Raw genomic sequence first — 22240 nt, forward strand, 5'->3', positions numbered from 1 at the left:
TATTTGTCTTCAAAATAATTGTTGCTTCATTTTAAAAGCAATTATTATAGTACTTCTTAATTATACAAACCTTGAGGTTTTTAAAAAATATATTTCTTTAAGTGATTCCAATCTTAACAAATTTCTTTCTGCTTCCTGGAGGTCTCTCAATTTGTCTCAACAACTTTAGAAATTTGGGACAAAAATTACCATTGCGCCTCCTCGTAGAGTCCCAGAGTGGAAAGAAAACATCAGATTGCTTATGAGATTTCACTGATGTAGCCTACTTGAAAACTCATCAATGAAAGAGTTCCTCAAATTTCTAGTTTAAAACACACTTAATGTTTGTCCCTAGAAAGTATTACACTATATCATTAATATTTAAATCCACATAGTTTTAATTATGTTTTTAAAATTAATTTGTATCTGAGTTGAATCAGAAAACTGGTATCAGCTTTTCCATGGGGTTTCTGCTTCTACAGCGAACATGAACCATGTTGATATGTCCCACTATAAAGACTACCATCTTCTCTTGTCATTTACCAAAGATTAAAATAGTCATACATGAGCAATTAACCTTTCAATTTAAGGTACTTGTTTAAAATAAATAATTGATATATAAACTTGGTTATGCAGGAATCATTTTATATGACACTTGTAACTGACTCCATGATCTCTTTGTTTTGTTTATGTAAACTTTAGTGAATATTATTTTATAAAACAATGTTTTTGTGAGACGCAAGTAAACTGATTATTCCCATCAGTACATTATTAATATGTATCTAGAAATCCTTTAATTAAGTCAGTTTTTAAAACATTTGTTTACATTTTGAACAGAACCTACATACTTTTAAAGTATGTTTTTCTTTGTTTCTGTTTGCATTTCAAAATGACTGATAAGCACTGGAGTTAGCAGAAAAGAAGCATATTAATGAAAGCCTGTTTGTAGCCAGATATGAATTACCAGTTTCAAAAAAATTCCCCAAACAACTCTTACCTAAGTTTACATTTTGCTTCCATAAGATTAAATAATTTAAGTCTACTTGCTGCTTTAAACATTTCTTATTCTCAAAATCATCCAGAAGTTCTAGACATACATAGTCCTTTCTTCACTCTGCCTAGTTTGTAATTTTCTATGTATCTCTGTGACTAACAAGGTAATTTCATGGAATATACAGCCTTTTTAATGGAATTATTTCTCCTGTAATGTTATCTTTCTATAGCTGAAGATAATTTTCTTAGATGTGTAGCTTTAAAGGAATAGGTCTACAGCACTGTTTTTTGGTATAAGCTTTATAAACAATAGCTTATGTTGGAGACAATGGCTATGAATATACAGTATACAATATAACATTAATATTAATAAGATTAAAAAACACATTATTTGTTGTGAATACTGAATATTTAATATTGGATACAGATCAGATAGCATCATGCCTGTACCTAAAAATATTTTAAAAAGTAGGTACTATTAAAAAGATGGTAAAACTAAACATAATACTATATACTTCAGTCATTTTATTTAAAACTAAAGTGATCTATGCCATTTTGAGACAGACAAAACACAGATTTTGAAACCAGAGATTTTTAGCTCTGCCACCTATAAGGTGTGTGAGTTAAATTTGAGTTGTTGTTTTTTTTTTTTAAGCTATAAAGTGAGGATAGTGAGACCCATTTCACAGATTTAATTTAAAAAAATTAAGTATACAGGTATGTCTATGAAAGTGAAAGTTGCTCAGTTGTGACTCCATGGACTATATAGTCCATGGTTTTATGTGTATGTAATTTTATTTGACAACTAATATGTATTTATATACAATACTATTAATATAGTAACACATAATGCTCCAAAATGGTAACTGGGTCATCCTAGATGTAAAAAGTCCAACAACAGGACTTTCAATATTTTTTCTCTTCATGTGATGGATTATCACTACAATTTTATGCTTCTGCCAAACCTGTGAAGAGTCAGAATTCACCTTCTTCCAAGTTCACAAGTCTGCCTGCCAGTTTCATGGGAGCTGGCAGAAGACAGAAGACTCCTGGGTCAGAGACAAATGACTTTATTATTTATAGCAAGAGAGGCAGACAGATTATCAGCATTTGCAGTGCATCCCAGCTCCCACAGGGCAAGTGAAGAGGTCTAGGTGGTGACATTTGTATACTGAATGGTTTGCATTTCAAGAGCAGAGCTCCTAGCTTAGAGAGTTTGAATGTTCATAAGGTCCGTGAGTGTGCCTACCCTTTGCCCCAGAAAGACCCATTATTTTTGTTATACTGGGCAAAACCTTCTCTTTGATCTGGAGAGAGACACCATCTGTATCTTTCAAGGCTATCTGCTGCATAAATATCTTTGAAAAGATAGTTTAGAACAGATTCTTAGTGCCTCTGTTTGCAAATGATGCAAAAATGTGAAAAATACATGAAGTATCTCATAACGATTTCAGAAAAGAATACCTGACAGGTTTGAGTTCTGAAGCTTAATCAATGTATAATTTGGAACAAGATTTGAAGCCTGGTTTGCACTTCAGGCTTTTTTTTTTAATCGATAAAAATAAGACATTGGCAATTATTAATAACTCTGAGATTCCATAATTCCTCTGTGCCTTTTCCCCATACAGACATGCTGTGCCAGGCTTTATCTTGAGCAGTAGGTACCAACACGGATGCTATGAAGGCAGGGATGATCATCCCTATGAATCTGAATGGGACCTTGCAAGTGTGGCAGGACAGAATCTGAGCCAGATGTAGGGGAGAGTTTAAAGACAGCCTGTAAGATTCACACAGTCTGTTCCGTGTCCCAGCTGCATAGAGTGTACCTGCTATTAGACTTGTGACTTACATGGAATGGCAAAAATCCATGGAATTTTTACTGGCTAGCCCAAAGGTTTATTTTTATCTTGCCATTTAGTGTGTTTGTGTTTGAAGACAAATGCTTCATAATTTTTCATTGGCCCCAATTTTTTGCTAGTGACTTTTGTTGCTGTTTATTGTGCATGTGTGCATGCGTGCTCAATCGTGTCTGACTCTTTGTGACCCCATGGATCGTAGACTTCCAGACTCCTCTGTCTGTAGAATTTTCTAGACAAGAATGCTGGAGTGGCCTGCCATTTCCTACTCTAAGGAATCTTCCCAACCCAGGGATCAAACCCACGTCTCCTGCATCTCCTACATTGACAGGTGGATTCTTTACCACTGCACACCACCTGGGAAATTGCTTTTTATTAAGTTTTATTTTTTTGATAAAAAGATTTCTTTTCTATATTTGAAATATAAATACAAAACAAAACACCAGGGAAACTGTTTTATTTGAGTTGTCAATTGTTTTTGTTCTCTTCTATGCCATTCAAGAAGCCTTGGTTAGTAGTGTGCCAAAGTTTTGGCTATTGCTCATTCTTTCCAGTTTTATCTCAGTTCTGAGTACTAGCTTTCATGTGAAATTTGAAATGTACCCAAACTTGTACCCAAAGATAGCATTTTGAACATTTTAAGATCTCTGGCCTCATCTTTTCAGTAACATGTGAATATATAAAAAAAGAAAAGGAAAAGGAAAATGATAAACAGAGTTTAACTCTTGTTGTATGTCAACAAGCCTGGACTTTTAAAAAATATAGATATTTACTACCGAATATAAAGTATATCTTTTAATAACATAATTGAACATATTTTAAAATATCAACCAGTATTAGTTATTTATCTTACATGGAATTGGTGATTGTTTTAAAAATTTTAGGTCTAAAAATTTCTGTTTTTTGTATGATACCAGTGAAATATTTTCAGGTAATCAAGTAGACTAGCTTGAATTTAAATGAAGCAACATGGAAATTATCAATACTTATGGACTGCAAGGAGATCCAACCAGTCCATTCTGAAGGAGATCAGCCCTGCGATTTCTTTGGAAGGAATGATGCTAAAGCTGAAACTCCAGTACTTTGGCCACCTCATGCAAAGAGTTGACTCATTGGAAAAGACTCTGATGCTGGGAGGGATTGGAGGCAGGAGGAGAAGGGGACAACAGAGGATGAGATGGCTGGATGGCATCACTGACTCAATGGACATGAATTTGAGTGAACTCCAGGAGTTGGTGATGGACAGGGAGGCCTGGAGTGCTGCAATTCATAAGGCACAACTGAGCAACTGAACTGAACTGAACTGAATACCATTTGAGAATTTTTATTGATTTCATTTTTTCCTTTCCTCTACAGTAATGTTCTCCTTCAAACAAGAATGTGAGTAATGAGGTTCCCAGTATTAAAGAAAATTGGGGACACAGCTCTACGAGGCAAACAGGCAGACTTTGAGAGAACACCAGAGTTAGCTTCTTCTCCATTCTCTCAAATGCTGGACTCCCTCTATGTGTTCTCTGAATGTGCCTTCATGCTTCTGCCTTTCCACTTCTGTCCCACACACGATTATATTCTTTGTGCAAAACATTCTTTCCCCCAGTAAAACCCTTACCTCTTTAGTATGACTGACTTCAGCTAGGTGATAGAATAAAGTAAGCTGATGGAACTAATTCAAACTAAATTATACCCTCACCCCTGTCATAAGCCTCTTACGTGTATTTGCATTTTTATAAAAGAAGTTTGCAAACCCAATGAATTTCTAATTGGTAGAATTTCTGGAAGTGCATTCAAATTCCTATTCAGTTTAGCAGCAAGCCGTTCACTCCCAAAGCTTACTGAATCCGTCTACTTTCCTCCATCTCTACCATGACCAGTCTTGTCCAAGTCAACGTGCTCTCATACCCTTCCCATTTCTTTTCTTGCTTCTGAATAATCCAGTTCATTATAAACACTAGCCAGAGTGATCTTTCCCCCCATTTCTTTCAGAAATAAGACAAATTTATTCGGCCTGCTCACTGCAGTCTGTCTAGGGACTAAACAGCAAGGCCCAGGTAACTAGCTCTTATGCTCTGACTTGAGCCAGGGATAGATTTTATTGAGACCAGAAGTCACACACCCAAGTGTTTATGAGAGCCTAGTACGTGACATAAGAAGTTCATAACAATTCAGAAGCTTTCAAGATCAAATGACCCACGCATTTTCAATATTCAGCTTGTCATCAAATTTATAGACTCATTATGTAAGTCATTCGGACTTTAAGAAGAGAAGAGGAGTTGAAAACATAGGAAGGTGCAAGGCAGTACCATGTGACATTGCCAAGATATATCTTGACAGAGTGGCAATGTTGGACACATGACGTTCCCCCATGTTTCTCAGACCTGTAGAATCCATTTGCCACTAACATCCAGACCCATCCGGTAGCCTGGTCCCTCTTGTCCCACGTTTGTGTCCTCACACTTCTCTAAGCTCCTTCCTCTTAGCATATTTGCATTTCTCTACACACTTGGTAACTCCAGCTTCCATTCACCTCATGAAATGGTAACTTTCTTTCCTAATCCCTAAGGACAGTGAAGCTGGGTGTTCTACTAAAACCTTAATCTCCAGTGTTGGGAGGAATTGTTGGCATCTCTTTTGCTACCCCTCCTTCCTCTGATCTGTTAACATCCTGCTCATTCAGCATATTCAATAAGAAAATCATCACCTGGGTTGACTCTTTCTGGAGACTTCAGACCTGCCATCATTCTTGTCAGTTTTGATGCCCACACCAAGGACCCATTCATCATCACCGTTCTTTGATCTCATCAAATCCATGACCTTCATTTCTTTTCATCTGCAGCCTCCCATTTGGGCATCCTGGCTGATTAGTAATTTGCATCACAGACAACTATATCCATCTTTGAGACTTTAATTCACGACTTTATAATCACTGGCTTTCTGGCTTTTTCACTCCTTCGATATCTCTGAGCCTGGAACCTCAGATGTCACTTTTGTTACTCTTAATTCTGCTACTTTCTCCAAGTCCCTCCGCTGTATTCAGTCATGATTTCTTTCCTACCAAGCCTGGAGCACTGAGTTTGCCACTTGGAGTATTTCCCTACAAGTGTATATATTTTTCCTTAAATATATTTTTCCTTAAACATCAACTCTTAAGCCACCAATTCAGAAAAATCTTACAATCTGTCTTCTCTGCTCCCACACAGTAAACACTGAAGAAAACACACAAGTTCTCTGTTCTTTCGATGTCTTCCTCACTTGCTAAAATGGAAAAAAAAATCATACTACTCCTGCAATTGTTAGCTCAGCCACCACCACCAACACAAGTTGCTAGTGTCCCTGGAGGCATTCTATCCTAATTTCCCTCTAGGATACTTGTGAAAACACATTAAAAAATTTTGAATACTAGCCCTAGCACTCATAATATAGGAAAATATCAGAGAAATTTCCATACATTCTAAGGCTGATGGCAGCACATTGTGGTTCTTAATGCTCTGTTCAATTCAGCAAAGTAGAGAAGACCTTCTCTTGCATGATCAGGATATATTTTATTTCAAAAGAAAAGCTGGCAGAAATTGCTGATGGTTTGGGTGTGGTTTCTAAAAGAATGTCTCCTATGGTTTTAGCAAGCCGTCAGTTGGGCTAAACAAGTTAGATGCTGGGAGCTTACATCTGTCATTCAGCTGCTTGTCTCAGAAGAGTTAAGTGATAAGAAAATGACACATTCCTTCCCAGTTGAGCATATTGTTTTGCAAATGAAGCAAATATGAAGTAAATATATTTTATATTGAAAATCTAAGTTCTTTTTACTCAGGACTGTCTTCCTGAGTAAAAGTCCACCTGATTTGCTGAGACAGGTACATTTTCTTTCCTCTTTGTTTCTACTGTACTTGTGAAAGCTTCCAGAGTAGCCTAGTCACAGTGTGTCTTAGTTGTATTTGTATATGTTTGTCTCCCTACAAGGACTAAGACACCCTGTTCTCAAGTTCCAGTGTATGGACATAATTCCTGGTATATAATAGTTCCTCTAATATTTTTAAATAGAAGACTGGAGAGGATACTGATGGAGGGGGTTAGAGTAGTGGAAGGGCTTCCCTGGTGGCTCAGACTGTAAAGAATCTGCCTGCAGTGCAGGAGACCTGGGTTCCATCTCTGGGTTGGAAAGATCCCCTATAGAAGGGAATGGCTACCCACTCTAGTATTCTTGCCTGGAAGATTCCATGGACAGAGGAGCCTGGTGGGCTACAGTCCATGGGGTCACAAAGAGTCATCCACGACTGAGTAAATAGCTCTTTAGAGTGGTAGAAGGGGACCCTGGTGATTATTAGAGGGCTTTGGTGATGCTTGGATGGATTTATCCCTTTACTCACTGCACAAATTCAGTATTGAGTTGGCTCTATGAGGCAGAGTACCGGCAGGAGAAGTGGAAAATAGTGTCTCCTTCTTCCAAGATATAATTACCCATTTTGAGTAATAAGGTATTTGTATCCATGAAAGAACTAGGGGACTGTTATCATATTACACACACAAAGCAGAAAGATACCAATAAATTACATGACTGGTATCCACTTCTGGGTGATTATCATTGCAGCCCAGAGACTGGTCACCTTATTCCTGCCTAAAAAGAATATGCTTAACACTTTATCACATTGTTGGTTCTCCAAATGCATGCAGGCTGGAGATGGATATAGACTTTTTATGGACAGGCTTGTATTTTTGTACCATTTCAACCCCCAAATCTTTAAATATATGTTCACCATTTCTTTAGAGAGGAGGCTAAGGACAAAGTAGAGAGACAGTGGTAAGAAGGGTCTCTCTTATCCAGTAATGTTTTAGGGCTTCTTATAGATCAGCTCTCTGGGCAGTTTTCTTCATCTTAATGGTTCTGCATTCAGGACAGAGGAAATAAATCCAGTACTTCTTGCTGACATTGTGCTTCAGCGTTTTTCCTCTGTGGATCCTGTGAAAGAAAGGGAAGATGTCTGAGCTGTAGCCAGAAAACCTAAATCAGAAAGAGAGCATTGATCTTGGTTGCATAGGTGTGAGGTGGATTATTTTTGTCTTTAAAAAAGAACCACTTAAAACCTCCTCACACACACACACACACACACACATCCCAGAAACCCTATGTAATGTAGGAAGAAATGACTTTGGTTTGATAGAAAAAGGGTAGGGTCCTTCCCTCTTTATCCTCTTCTTTGCCCTTTCTTTTTTTACCTCCTTGTGGCCCCCAGAGGCCACTGCCTGCCACCTGTCTGACCCATAAAAATCCTCTGAAGATTTTGGGCTGAGAACCACGGCTCTCGATAAGGAACTTTAGGATAGAGAGCATGAGCAGTGGTCAGTGGGGGTGGATTCTATTTATCAAGCATGATTCTATTTTTAAGCATGGAAGCTTGTAGAAATGTTCTTCTCTTTCCTGTGTCCTGTTAACATTTTTGGCCACCATGAGAAGGAAAATAAAAATCAAATTTGAAATATGATCAGACATGCATTTTTAAATTCCTGTTCCCCTTCCCTTTTTTTATGCTGTTATTGTGCTAGTGAGATACATTTGTTATGAAAAGAATAGAAAATACAGATAAGCAAAACGAAAGAAGAAAATTTAAATTTAGTGAAAATACATAATTTTCCCTACCTTCCCTGTTCATGAACAATTTTTACATACTAGACTACTATTCAATTCAAGCATGAATAAATCATGGCGTATTTTTCAGTGGGAAACTGTGAAGACATTAAAAATGATGGCAGATATACATCCATTGGCATAGAAAAATATTCATACCATATTGTTAAGAATAAAAGTAAGAAGAGTAACCCCAATATATGTTATATATATCTTACATTATTACATAATTTACCTATGTATGCAAGATCTATGTAAAATATATGTTAATAATACATTTTATTATAAAAATATGTACTTACATATATACACACATATATTAATTCTTCAGTACTCACAATGTTTCTGTGAGGCAGTCATCGTTATTATTCCTATTTTACTCAAATGTAGAGAAATTAAGTAAACTTTTCAGTGTCACACATCTAACAAATGGTATCTGCACACAGTCCGCACGAGTCTGGAGTCTGCTTTCTTAGCCACTTCTCCCTGGTGGCTCAGACGGTAAAGCGTCTGCTTACAATGCAGGATACCCGAGTTCAGTCCCTGGGTTGGAAAGATCCCCTGGAGAAGGAAATGGCACCCCACTCCAGTACTCTTGCCTGGAAAATCCCATGGACGGAGGAGCCCAGTAAGCTACAGTCCTTGGGGTTGCAAAGAGTCAGACACGATTTCACTTTCACTTTCACTTTCTCCCCTCCAAACTCCTCTGGGTGGCATTCTAGGCTCCGAACAGGCTGAAGTCCCTACATTTCTCCCTGGTTTCCCATTATCTCCCAGCTTAACTCTCTGCTCAAGCTCCCTTTACCGTCCTAACACGAGGCTGTGGCTCTCTCCTTTACCTGCTTTGGGGCTTCCCTGATAGCTCAGTTAGTAAAGAATCCACCTGCAATACAGGAGACCTTGGTTCAGTCCCTGGGTTGGGAAGACCCCCTGGAGAAGGGAAAGGCTACCCACTCCAGTATTCTGGCCTAGAGAATTCCATGGACTGTACAGTCCATGGCATCACCAAGAGTCGGACATGACTGAGCAAATTTCACTTTCACTTTTCCTGCTTTTACCCTAATGACCTCATCTAATTTTATCATCTCTTTAAAGATTTTTTTCTCCAAACACAGTCACATTCTGAGATATTGAGAGCTAGGGCTTTAACATGAATTTTCAGGGGATACATTTCAGCCTGTAACAGCCAAGGATAGAAAGAGGAAGGAACTGTGATTGGTAGTTCACCAGATCCATCTGGTGAGAGGAGAACAGATCCCCAAAGGAAGAAAGATGTTGGACAGACAAAAACAATGAATGTCAATTATTATCAATTTTTGATAAATATTTATTGATTGGTTATGATAAAGCCCATGGTACTAGTGGTAAAGAACCCACCTGCTAGTGCAGGAGACATAAGAGATGCGGATTTGATCCCTGGGTTCAGAAGATCTCCTGGAAAAGAAAATGGAGACTTACTCCAGTATTCTAGAATGGAGAATCTGATGGACAGATTCGCTTTATAATTTTATTTATTTATTTATTTATTTTATTTATTTATTTTGGGTCTTTGTTGCTGTGCGGTCTTTTTTCTAGATGTGGTGAGCGAGGGCTACTCTCTAGTTGCAATACACGGACTTCTCGTTATGGTGGCTCATCTTGTTGCAGGCAACAGGCTCTAGGGCAGCTGGGCTTCAGTGGTTGCAACACATGGGCTCAGTAGTTGCGGTTGCCAGACTCTAGAGCACAGGCTCAATAGTTGTGGTGACTTAGTTGCTCCGCAGCATGTGGGATCCTCCTGGATCAGGGATCAAACCCATGTCTCCTGCATTGACAGGTGGTTTCTTTACCACTGAGCCACCAGGGAAACATGATTCATTTTAAAGTAAGAAAATATCCATGTTTCCTTTTCTTTCTTACTTTCTGCCTTGAACCCTAGTTCTCAGACCTTTCTCTGCTCTCCAGAGCTAGCTAATATGAGAAATTAGTTCATTCAGCTATACTTTTCTCTTTCAAGTATACCTTTTTAAAAAAAAAAATTGTATGTACTTCAACTCCTAATAATAATTCTATGGATAAGAATTTTAGACTCCATTGCGGACCAGTCAGAATTTCCTGATGTGAATGCAGTGATCACTTCCTGAGTCTGACCTATCCATAAACTTGATCATTTGGCCTGTGAGCCATAAATCTCTAAATGAACTAATCACAGTCAGAATCAAATGGAGATTTTGAGAAAGCAATAGCTTCGCCTTGCTTCATTTCCTTGAAAATGGAAAAAAATATTTGCTGCTTATTATAGCCTGTTAGTTGTAAACTACATAAATCTTCCTTCCATTTGGCATATCTCGCAACCTAAGATGCAGGCTTGTCGAGGTGTCTGGGATACATACTATGAAGTGCTTCACACATGGCCACTGGCAAGGTAGGGAGGGTCGGTGCAGGCTGGTAGCACGAGGGTGTGAGGGTCAGTGTGTTGAGCTTTGGGGGACTCGCTTTTTCTTCGAAAGAAGCTAGACCAAACTCATTGACCCAAAGGTGCTTCTTGCTCTGGTGCTGTGTATGGAGTTATACTTGGCGATTTTGGCATCAGGCCAGTGTGAAAGGGACAACATGTCCATTTTCCAGTAAACGTTTGGCAAGTCCTTGACATCTTTGAGATTGTGCTTGAGACCGATGAGCTCAGGGAGCTGATTAATCCCTTTGCTCTTTGGTTCAATGGCCCCGAAGAGTGCAGAGTGAAATCAGTTTCTAGGATTTAGCTGCTTAAGTGGTGAAAGCCCGAAACTTATACACTTGCCTTGCTTTGTGAGTAAACTAAATAAGTAAAGGAGAACTGTTCTATAATTTTGATTCATTTATTTCTGTGTATATGTGCAGAGACAGACAGACACACACACACACACACATACACACACACACACACACACACAGATTTTGGTATTGGAGGATATAGTATGTTGAATCTCTTCCCTAGTCTTCTGGTGGGAGAGGTAGATATTGAACAACAACAACAAAATTGCAAATGTTATAAAAGGAAAACAATGTTAGTAGATTTGCAGTGCTCATGGCTTGCTCATTTTCATGGAACTTCTGAACTGGGAACTGATTTTTGACTTGTAAGATATCATCAACATTAGGAAATGAAAACTCACTAAAGTGATACATTAGCTTTAAGGCACACAGCTTCATAAAGTGTATGTTATATAACACATTATTCATGGGAAGATGACGCTCTAATGGCTAGTCTATTGAACTTCTTATTGTAATCATAATAATTACTAATACAGTGTATTAAGACTGATACATTTTAATGGGCATTTAATGTCTTCCAGTCTGACAGATCCCGTTGAAATATATATTGATAAAAATCCAAAATAAGAGTTGCTGCAAGCTACAAACAAAGTGAAATTCATTTATTTCCCTAAATAGAATCTTTCATTTGTAGTTGAAGTTGTGATTAGGAAGGATACATATCTTGGCAGAAGTATAATTAACTGAATGAATAGGATCATTTGGGAATATGCTTTACTCTTTGATGATGGGTTGGGTGTGCTTCTGTCTGGGAGAGATGCACAGACTCTTATTTTATGGTAAACCCCATTCAAATCCTGTGATTCACTGCTTCATAGTTTGGGGACTATTTTTTTTAAAAACTTCTGTTACCTCCATCTAATGGTAAAATATGGAACTTTTTCTTTTCTTCTGAGGCATTTTAATTGATGATACCATAGAGTCATAATGCTTCCCTCGTAGCTCAGATGGTAAAAACATCTGTGCAATGCAGGAGACCCGGGTTCAATCCCTGGGTGGGGAAGATCCCCTGGAGAAGGAAATGGCAACCCACCCCAGTACTCTTGCCTGGGAAATTCCATGGATGGAGGAACTTTGTAGGCTACAGTCCATGGGGTCACGAAGAGTCAGACACGACTGAGCAACTTCACTTTCATAGAGTCATAAGGTGGTGTTAGTGGTGAAGAACCCGCCTGCTAATGCAGGAGACCCAAGAGATGTAGGTTCCATCCCTGGGTCAGGAAGATCACCTGGAGAAGGGCATGACAACCCACTCCAGTATTCTTGCCTGGAGAATCCCATGGACAGGGGAACCTGGCAGGCTACAGTCCACAGGGTGGCAAAGAGTCAGACACAGCTGAAGCGACTTAGTATGCAGAGAATCATAGTAGCAGTACAATCCCAGTGCTGTGGTTATTTCAGAAGAAAATGTGTAGCTTATGGAAGGGTCAACTTACCCCTAAATAGACAAAAGTAGGTAATTTAGCCACATTAGCTGAGAGGGTCTTTTGAAGGACTATCTTGCCTCATTCATTTCTGAATCTTCATAAGATGCTCATAAATACTGGTAAGAATCTTAGCCTAAGAGATCAGAAGAATTCTAACCTTCAGCCTTCAAGTCAGGAATCCTGTGGTCTTCATATGAGAAGAAACGCACCCAGTTATGACCTATAGTAATGTGACCGTGGGAAAAGTATGTAGCCCATTTGTGCCTCATTTTTGGACTTGTAAGAAGGAAACAATTTTACTGACCATTCTTTCTTCACAAAATTGTCATGAAAATGCTTTATAGAAGAATATGTGTTGTAAATCTATAAAAGTAATATGTAAGGCATTATTTCTGTATTACTCAAGATATCCATGAATCGATTTGGAGAGGAAAATTGAATGAGATGTTCAGCTTTTCAGATTGACATAAAACTGTCACAGCAATATATATTGTTCTTTTTAGAGACATTCTGATGAAAAGAAAGCCTATTTATGCTTAAGTATTATCTAAAGTTAGAGGTTGAGTACAGATCAACAGGATTAGTACTAGTTTTGTGTTTGTTTTATAAATACACTGGGTCTTCATGATTTATGCCCCAAGGTTATATTATAAATAAATTACCTTCAAATAATAACATGTAGTAACACTAATTCTTTATGTATCATGTGTTAGTTGCCATGTCAAGCACGTTATCTGCTTATGCTTTTAACCCTCTGTAAGCATCTGTGGGGCAAATACTGACGTATCTTCTTTAGATAAAGGATTGGAAGCTCCAAGAATGTCTGAGCTACATACACAGCTGGAAAGGCGAAGATCCATATCTTAGTTACCACGCACGACCTTTTGTAATAAGCTTGAACTGCGATACTATATTTTAAGCCTATCTTTTATAATGCAAGAACATAAGAAAGGAACTATTTAAGAAAGCCTAATACCTGGGTCTAGTGAAAAGAGAACTTGTTTACCATTTTATTAATATTATTTGATCCACTAACATAATTCTTGTAATTTCTTATTTACCATAATATTTACATATAAGGACATGTTAAGTGAATTTGCTGCAGGTGGGAAATAGTTTTTTCTTTTAGTCTTTTTTGTTGTTTTAGCCTTTTAATTGGGAACTCAATAACAGACAGGAATTGAGAGCCCTCGGAGAGTCAAAAGCTCAGGTTGTCATCACTCACTGGCACTTTCTCTCTTGAGGGTCCTTTTTGTTGTTGTTCAGCCACTAAGTTGTGTCCGACTCTAGGCAACCCCATGAACTGCAGCATGCCAGGCTGCCCTGTCTTTCACTATCTCCCAGAGTTTACTCACATTCATGTCTGTTGAGTCGGTAATGCCATCCAACCATATCATCCTCTGACGATCTTCTTTACCTTTCTTCCGTTACCTTATATCTGATGTGCCCACTCAGGGTCAGCTCCTCAAACCATCCACAACCATTTTTAGGCTAACTAGAAATTTTATTGTGGCAAACTTCATACCACAGCCATAGGTCTGGGGCTCGGGGCAACTCAGATGTGGGTGTACCACCAACCTGAGGTCTGGGCCTGTGGAATGATAGTGACCACCTCAGGCCATGTGGAAGGACCAAGTATTAATTGTCCTGGCTCTTTAAGGCTACTCTTCTGACCTTCAAGGGAGGGCTTTTGAATTCACTGGTTGTGCTGCCAGAAGGGTTTATAAAGCACCATTCTGGGGATGTGAAATTAATAAATGTAAGTAGAACCAAATTATGTTTTGTGGGTGATATATGATTTCTGTGGGATTAATGGTTCTCAAAAATGGTTTTCAGAGGAAGTAATTGCTTTGACCTGATTGTGCATCTGCTGCTGGGGAGTGGCAAGATCAGACTGAATCTGGCTGCGTGTGTGTGAATCCCTTCTTGGCTTCTTAATAGCCCACTGTCCTTGGGCAAGTTTCTTACCTTCTCTATGCTTCAGTTTTCTGTCTGCACTGTAGGGACAATGATTTTGCCTCTGGGGATTGGTAAAAGGATAAGAGTTCCTACATGTAAAGTACTTGGAACAATGCCTCTCACATAGAGCCAGCAACCCACAAATGTTAAGTATTTAATAAGCATTTCCATAAATATTAGTTGATAAGTACTACCAACAAGTCCTCTTATCTAGTTGGTGAGACCCATGTATTTTAGGATTCACTAACCTGGGAATAAAGCTAGGTTCTTAAAATGGTCACAAAAATATTTCTTTGCCTCCACCTACACTCACCATCTTCAGCCCCCTTCTCTCAAAATCCTGCTTCCAGTCACTTTTGGATCATCCTAAAACAATCTTTTCACTCATTCCTATCTGACCTCACATTCTTTTTTGATAAATTTATTTATTGATTTTTTGTTGATCTAGAAGGAAGTGTCTATAACTAACCTATACAGGTAATTTCAACAATCCTTAATGTAATGGGCAAATAGAAGGAAAGTGTTCATGTGCTCAGTCATGTCTGACTCTTTGTGGCTCCATGGACTGTAGCCCTCCAGGCTCCTCTGTCCATGGAATTTCCCAGGCAAGAATATTGGAGTGGATTGCCATTTTCTTCCTCAGGAAATCTTCCTAACCCAGAGATCAAACTCTTGTCTCTTGTAATGCAGGCAGATTCTTTACCACTAGCGCCACCTAGGAAGCCCAAAAGGAAAGTGCTTTGTAGTATAACAATTTGTAATGTAATATGTAAATGTTGGTGCTGTGTTCAATCGCTTCAGTCGTGTCACTATGGACCATAGCGCTTTGCAACGCTATGGACTACAGCCAGCCAGGTTCCTCCATCTATAGGATTCTCCAGGCAGGAATACTGGAGTGGGTTGCCATGTCCTCCTCCAGGGGATCTTTCTGACCCAGGGATTGAACCTACATCTCTTGGGTATCCTATACTGGCAGGCGGGTTCTTTACCACTGAGCCACCAGGGAAGTCCAATATGTAAATATTTAGGCATAATGATATCTTAAAGTGTAATGAAATAGTCAAGTGCTCCCCCTTTTATTTTGAGTCTCCCTGAATGTGACAGGTGCAAATTCAGATTGGTTCAGTTAATATCATAAGGAAACCAAGATTCCATGCATCACATTGCTATTGGTGAACAACTCTTGAGAAAGCCACAAGCAAAACAGAGTATAGTGTTCCTTTGCTTGACTATGAAATTGCATTCCTGAAAAATTCAGTGTATATTGAAATTGGGTAAAATGCCTAGGGCTTATTCATAAAGTGGAGTCAAGATCTAGGTTCAAATAATTACCAACAGCCTTTTTGTCCACATTGGTGTCCAGCAAGACATTCAAAAGTGATATGGGATAGGGGAGAATTTATTGTTTTGCACAGAGTGATATTCATCATAGCAGCAGGTGTTGCGGTATGTGCCCTGGCCCATTAGAATAGACATCTAATTATTCAATCAGGCACTGGGCTCTGCACCTTACCAATGCATTCCAAATAAACATCGGCCTTATCCTAGACAGGCAGAGAGCTAGCCTTTATAACCCTCATCCATTAAATTTCAGTAGCATTCGCAATCACTGTGATGGCCTCAAATGCCCCCTTTGTCTCAGAGGGTGTATCATACGTGCTCATGAACTCAATCCTCTTACACTTGATACCACATCCACTTGTTACTGTACTTCTGTTGCCCTATGGTCCTCTGCTGCCAGTGTATACCACTGGTCACACCCACCAAAGGAGTCCTACCACCAGAGTTCCACGTGGAAGAGGCTGCAGTTGCACCTGCCATTGTCTGTGCTGTCCCATGCCCAGTGTCAGGGATCCTGAGGTTCATGTGGTGCCTGCTTCTCCTCTGGCTGCTGCTGAAACGATTGGGGCCATGTCCCAGGTACCAGTCACTGTCTTGTCCATTGGCTGAAAGTCCACTGGTGTTCTCAGAAGCCAGAATAAGTCAACACTAAACTGACTTAGTAGTAGTAAAAATAAATAAATAAATAGTCAAAATCTTTCTTTACTTTATAATTTTTTTCTGTTGCATGGAATGTTACACTCTCACTGAAAAAACATTTTTTCCAGTGTTGTTTTAGCTTCTGACATGAAACCTGGGGTGGAAGTAAGGCCTATGGATTATTGGAGCAACATACTAAATGCTGCCCCGCCTCTTTCATGTCATCCTGTTATCCTTGGCCTTCTCTTCCATCCACTCTTTCTTCTTTAGGACAGTTTTCTTACTATTAGGCCTCACCTATGGTTCTTCCAATCAGGGCCAGGCATGGTGAATTCCTAGTTGAATTCAGATTGGTGTCACACTAAAACTCCAATATGCTCGTAAATAATAACCAGATTGCATTCTTGTCATCCCTCGTTGACTATATGATTTCAGAGAACAACAACGAAAAGTGGGTGTCTTTTCTTTTCCTGTTTTTGGGGGTTGGGATGGTTATGTTTAACATCATTGAGTTCTAACAATGTTATGACTGTACGTGAAATATTTCTCTTGAATAGAATATGGAAATATGGCTGCAGTCATCCTTCAAATTAAAGCTATAACTATTTATATTTATATTCTTCTGTTCCAATACTGCAGGAGTATTTACTTTGTTTCTAAATACAGAATTAAGAAGAAAAAGAGAAAGATTATGTGGTTAAGTAAACTGATTATGCCTAACTTATCTTTTCAGCTCAGTATTTTGTAATGTTTCTTTTTCTAGATTCCTTCTCTTAGTCCTCTGTAGGTCATTCAACAGCCAGTTTTAGAAAAGCTTGTGTCATTGAAGGGAGAGAACTTTAAACTATATTCATAGAAGGCTATAAAAAGCAAAGATACCACCCACAAAATGATATTTAAAATTTTCCAGTTACATGATTTATTGGTAAATCTACATATGTTATACCAAGAGCAAAATAAGCAAAGTACAGGTGTACTCTTTTAATTAAGAGAAATTTTACCTTTAAGACAGATTTTAATATAATATTTTCATGTTTGTAAGCTACTGGAACAACTTTCTAAGCCATTTAGTGGGTGAAAAGTCCTTAATTTTATGCAATATAGCTCACAAGGGAAGCAAAACTGAAAAAACAACCCCAAATCCTAGTGTCTCACGTGAATTTTGAAAATTTCTAGTCAGAAATATGTGCCTTAATGTCACCTGAAGCTCCTGAGACCAGTGGATACTGTGAATGGTTTAAGCAATTTGGTAAATAAAAGCCAGATTTCTTGAAGAAAATGCTGAATTAACGCAGCATTCTGAGAAATCAGCCCACAGTGGCAAGCTGGAGGCTGGGTGAGTGAGTGTGAGGCAGCGAGCTGAAAACCTGAATTGCTCATCATCTGGTGGGTGACGGCGGCTGTGAACGTCTGTCGCTTTTCACTCTAGATCTATGAAATTGAATGAACACTCTTAAGTTCAACTTTTCTCATAATAGAGACCTCATGTACTTTTTCTCTAAATCAGATTTTGCTTGCCTGCCTTTGTCTCGCAGTGGTCCACCCCAGCAGCCAACTGGGCCGAAGGGACCTGACCTTGGCCCTGGGCATGGCAGGGGGCCCGGAAAAAATGGCCCCTTTGAGAGAATGCTGAGCGTTATGTTGTGGTAAGCAAACAAATAAAACACCCCCTCCAACAATAACACAGTTTATTTGTAAATAAACCTCAAGGTGTAATTTAAATTTTTCAGTACCTTTTTTTGGAGGGAAGGAGATCTAGGGACAAAATGGCAGCCAAAGGGGAATTAGCCTTACTCAACACATAGTGAAATTTCTGCCAAATTCTGCTTTTATAACCCTCTTTTTTTTTCCCCTAGGCAACCCTGTCAGTTCACCAAAACCCATCCTGTACATCCTCTCTCCTTGTTGGTCTCTTTTTTCACTCTTCTCTTTCTGACTCATTTATATCAATTAGAGATCAATTTATTTTTTTCCCATTACTTCAAACAATATTACAAACTTGGTTCCCAAATTAGCATGTATCATTCTCTCTTAGAGGGGAAAAGAGGAACATAAAACCTATACTTGGATATTTTTTTCACTGTTACTCATTCTTTTTCCCTTTACTTAAAGATAGCTTGAATTCTTTAGACTTAAAATGAACTTGAATGCTTTCCACTACTTACAATCCAAGCTTTTGATTCAGCTTCCATTGACTGAGTCTACAGAGTCAAACTCTAGCAGAGAGTATGACTGTCATTTCATGACTTTGAACCCTTGACTGATACCATAGATCACAGAAATTTTTAAAGCAATAACTTCCCATCCTAATTTATTGAAAATGACTGAGATATTATTGGGTGCCAGAGAATTGTTTTCCCTAAAACATTTAGTGTGTTTCATAAGAAATAGCAAAATATAAATGACTTAGTATCCAGTACCCACCTATTTAAAGTATAAATAGCAGGCTGGGCTTCCCTGGTGGCTCAGTGGTAAAGACTCTGCCTGCAATGCAGGAGATATGGGTTCGATCTCTGGGTCAGGAAGATCCCCTGGAGGAGGAAATGGCAACCCACTCCAGTATTCTTGCCTGGGAAGTCCCATGGACAGAGGAGCCTGGCAGGCTACAGTCCATGGGATTGCAAAGAGTTGGATGTGATTTATCAACTGAAAAACAGCAACAACATGTAGCAATTTAGACCTAGAAGTTCAGTCTGGGATTGCTGTTACAGGAACATGCAAGCGAGTGGTGTTAATTGAAATAAAATGCTGATGTGAAAACTCTGTAGTCTGAGTTAGAGTGTATTAAATCTCTGGAAAATAATACATGTATATAGAACTAATATTTTATGTAATATAAATATGTATTTATGTTATATATTAAATGTCACATATATAAATTAGGTAATACATACAATATAATACACACATGCACATGTATGCTAGAAGCATCTTGGCAGTACAAAAAATGAGAGATGTATGGAGAAAACATGAAAAGTATTCTTATATTAGAAAATAGCTATTCGAGTTTAATGTCCTGGCCTAAATTCTACCCAGAGTAGAGAGTTTAGGGGGAAAAATTCAAAATTAATCACCTAATTAACATCTTTAAAGACCAACAGTTACTTAACATTTAAGATATGAAGACTCTTCCCCGCTTTGGTTAGTTCAGTCACTCTGTTGTGTCTGACTCTTTGCAAGGTCGCAAAGGCTCCTTTGCACAAAGGCTGCTTTGCGCAAAGGCTCCTGTAGCCTGCCAGGCTCCTCTGTCCGCGGAATTCTCCAGGTAAGAATACTGTAGTGGGTTGCCATTTCCTCCTCCAGGGAATCTTCCCGACCCAGTTATTGAACCCACGACTCCTACATTGCAGACGGATTCCTTTCCACGGAGCCACCAGGGAGGCCCCAAAGATGCAAAATAGGCCAAATGTCTCTGGCTGATGGGCTTACCCAGCTCAGGGTGGAACTGAGACACTGTTTCAGAAACTCTGATCAGGTTCTGCCTGGCTGCTGACCCTTGTCTGTTTGTGTCCTCATCTATGAAGGGTGGACTCCTGTGTCACCCAGCTAAAACTGACAGCCACAGACTCCAATCATATTGCTGATTAATTGGAAGGAAAGAACCTGGGAACAAAATGGTTCCGTTGGGATATATTTTTTCAGTGTCATAACCAGAAATCTTTTCTGACGTATTGCCATGTTCTTGACCTATTTCTGGCATTGGGACCTCTGGCCCTCATTAGATTTCATTTGGGCAATTGCCTCTAGTTTCTGCATGTTTTCTATTTGTCTCACTCTTGGAGCCAGATATTATGAAAATATTGACATTTTAAATATGTACTGGTTCACATATAATAAGTTTATCTGTAAATACTATAGGAGTAGAGAGGAAATTGATAGAAATATCATGTATACTTTATTATACCAAAAATACAGGGTGAAAATTGAAGATGGAGTTGGTCTGTGAAGTTGCCATTAAGGAAGAGCTATGTTAATGCATGGTTTCATTTAAAATAGGTGCAATGACTCACTGTGTTTGTGTATTACATTTAAATTGAGAGTGACTTCAATATACTTAAAAAGAATTTTGAATCACTGTTACAAACCTGTAATAAGTCATTACTTATTCTGATGTAGATGATATCAATAAAGTTTCATCATTTACTCCAGAAAATGTTCCTGAGAAAAAGTTTAATATTAATAAAGTGATTAACTTATTTTCACAGTGAGTGGGCTTAGACAGCTACTCTGTTATCATATTTGTTGCACTCTAGGTACTGATATTTGTTGGAGGTTGTGTTTCAAATTGTTATTAATGATGCTCACTGATTTATGCCAAATTATTCATCTTTGGTCTTACTGAAGTAGTAAAGTATTTTCTTCCCTTTTCTTTTCCCCTGGACAATTTATGTAGAAAAGCATCAAAGCAAATTAAGTTGCCATAAGGTAAGAAAACAGTCTTTCATGCTGTTTGGTCATTGCAGTGAAGTCACATGCAAGAAAATTGAAGTTGTGGTCTCGACATAGCTTTTATTACCAAAGAAAATGAGCAGAATTCAAGGTTTTTATGTTGTCATGGTCAGCACACAGAGCAGTCCATGGGGAAAATTTTTTTTGTAGAATTGCATGACTTTGACACTTCCACTGAAAAAGAACAGAAAGGAGGGCATTTATGGCTTGCATTTACTTTACTGAATTCTCAGTAAGCAGTTGACTGATTGATTGGTTAGTTGGTGGAAACTTTATGCAATGACTATTCCTTTAAAGTACATTGCTAAGAAATTGATCTGGTCATTTTTATGGCTCAGATTGTGTCTCCACTTAACATCAGGACGTGGACTGCATCTCATTTCCTATAAAATAAAGTGGAAGTTATTCTTTACCCCAAAAAAGTACTGTATTGAATTACTATGCCATTTGTATTTGTGGTTTGACACCCTTATGTAGTAACAAACAGAGGAAAGATATGCTGAAAATATAGAGTGTCAACTATTGGTATCAAAGCCACATAGGTAATAATATAATAATGTCAGTTCTCAAAACAGGAATTTTGAGTTGCCTGACTTCAGCCTAGAATTGTGTATTAATCATGCCTTTATGTGTTTGGTATATCCATTTTCTCAAAGGTACTCTTTAGCTAATGCCACTTGCTTAAAATAAAAGTAAAATTGTGTTAAGGAATTGATGTGTTTGAAGTAATATAAATCCTCAGATTATAGCATTTAAGTTCAAGTGTAGGTCTGAAATAGTCCAGGGAGTTTCATCCATGTGTCACGAATTGTTTAGGGAGTTTTATTTATGTGTAATAAATCTGTTAACTAAGATCTGTTTCTGTTGACTAAGAACTCCTTGTACTGGTTGTTTGCAAAAGTCTTTTCCTGAACAAAATACAGAACAGACATAAATATTGTAGTAACTGGGTTAGCCCTCGGTTTACCCCATCTATGGAAACCTATCCTTAATAAAGAACTCCTTTAACAGCTTTACTGGGCAACCGCAATGCTAAACTTGAGGAAAGTCACTAAAAGTTGCATGTGTCTTTATAGACCTTCTACAGTAAGGCTGCTATGTTTAATTTTAGACTACATATTTGTGCTTATTACGCATACTTCTGCTTTGTTCTTAACTAATGTGAAATGTCAGATGTTTAAGAATCA

At 38.4% G+C, this 22240-nt stretch overlaps 1 protein-coding gene across 7 annotated transcripts in view; it reads left to right on the forward strand.

Moving 5' to 3' along the window:
* Positions 1-22240, forward strand: part of CPED1 (cadherin like and PC-esterase domain containing 1) — a 322851-nt gene that overhangs the window by 88107 nt on the left and 212504 nt on the right. The window lies entirely within an intron of this gene.

The sequence above is a fragment of the Bubalus bubalis genome, chromosome 8, assembly GCF_019923935.1.
Source record: "Bubalus bubalis isolate 160015118507 breed Murrah chromosome 8, NDDB_SH_1, whole genome shotgun sequence".
Lineage (NCBI taxonomy): Eukaryota > Metazoa > Chordata > Mammalia > Artiodactyla > Bovidae > Bubalus > Bubalus bubalis.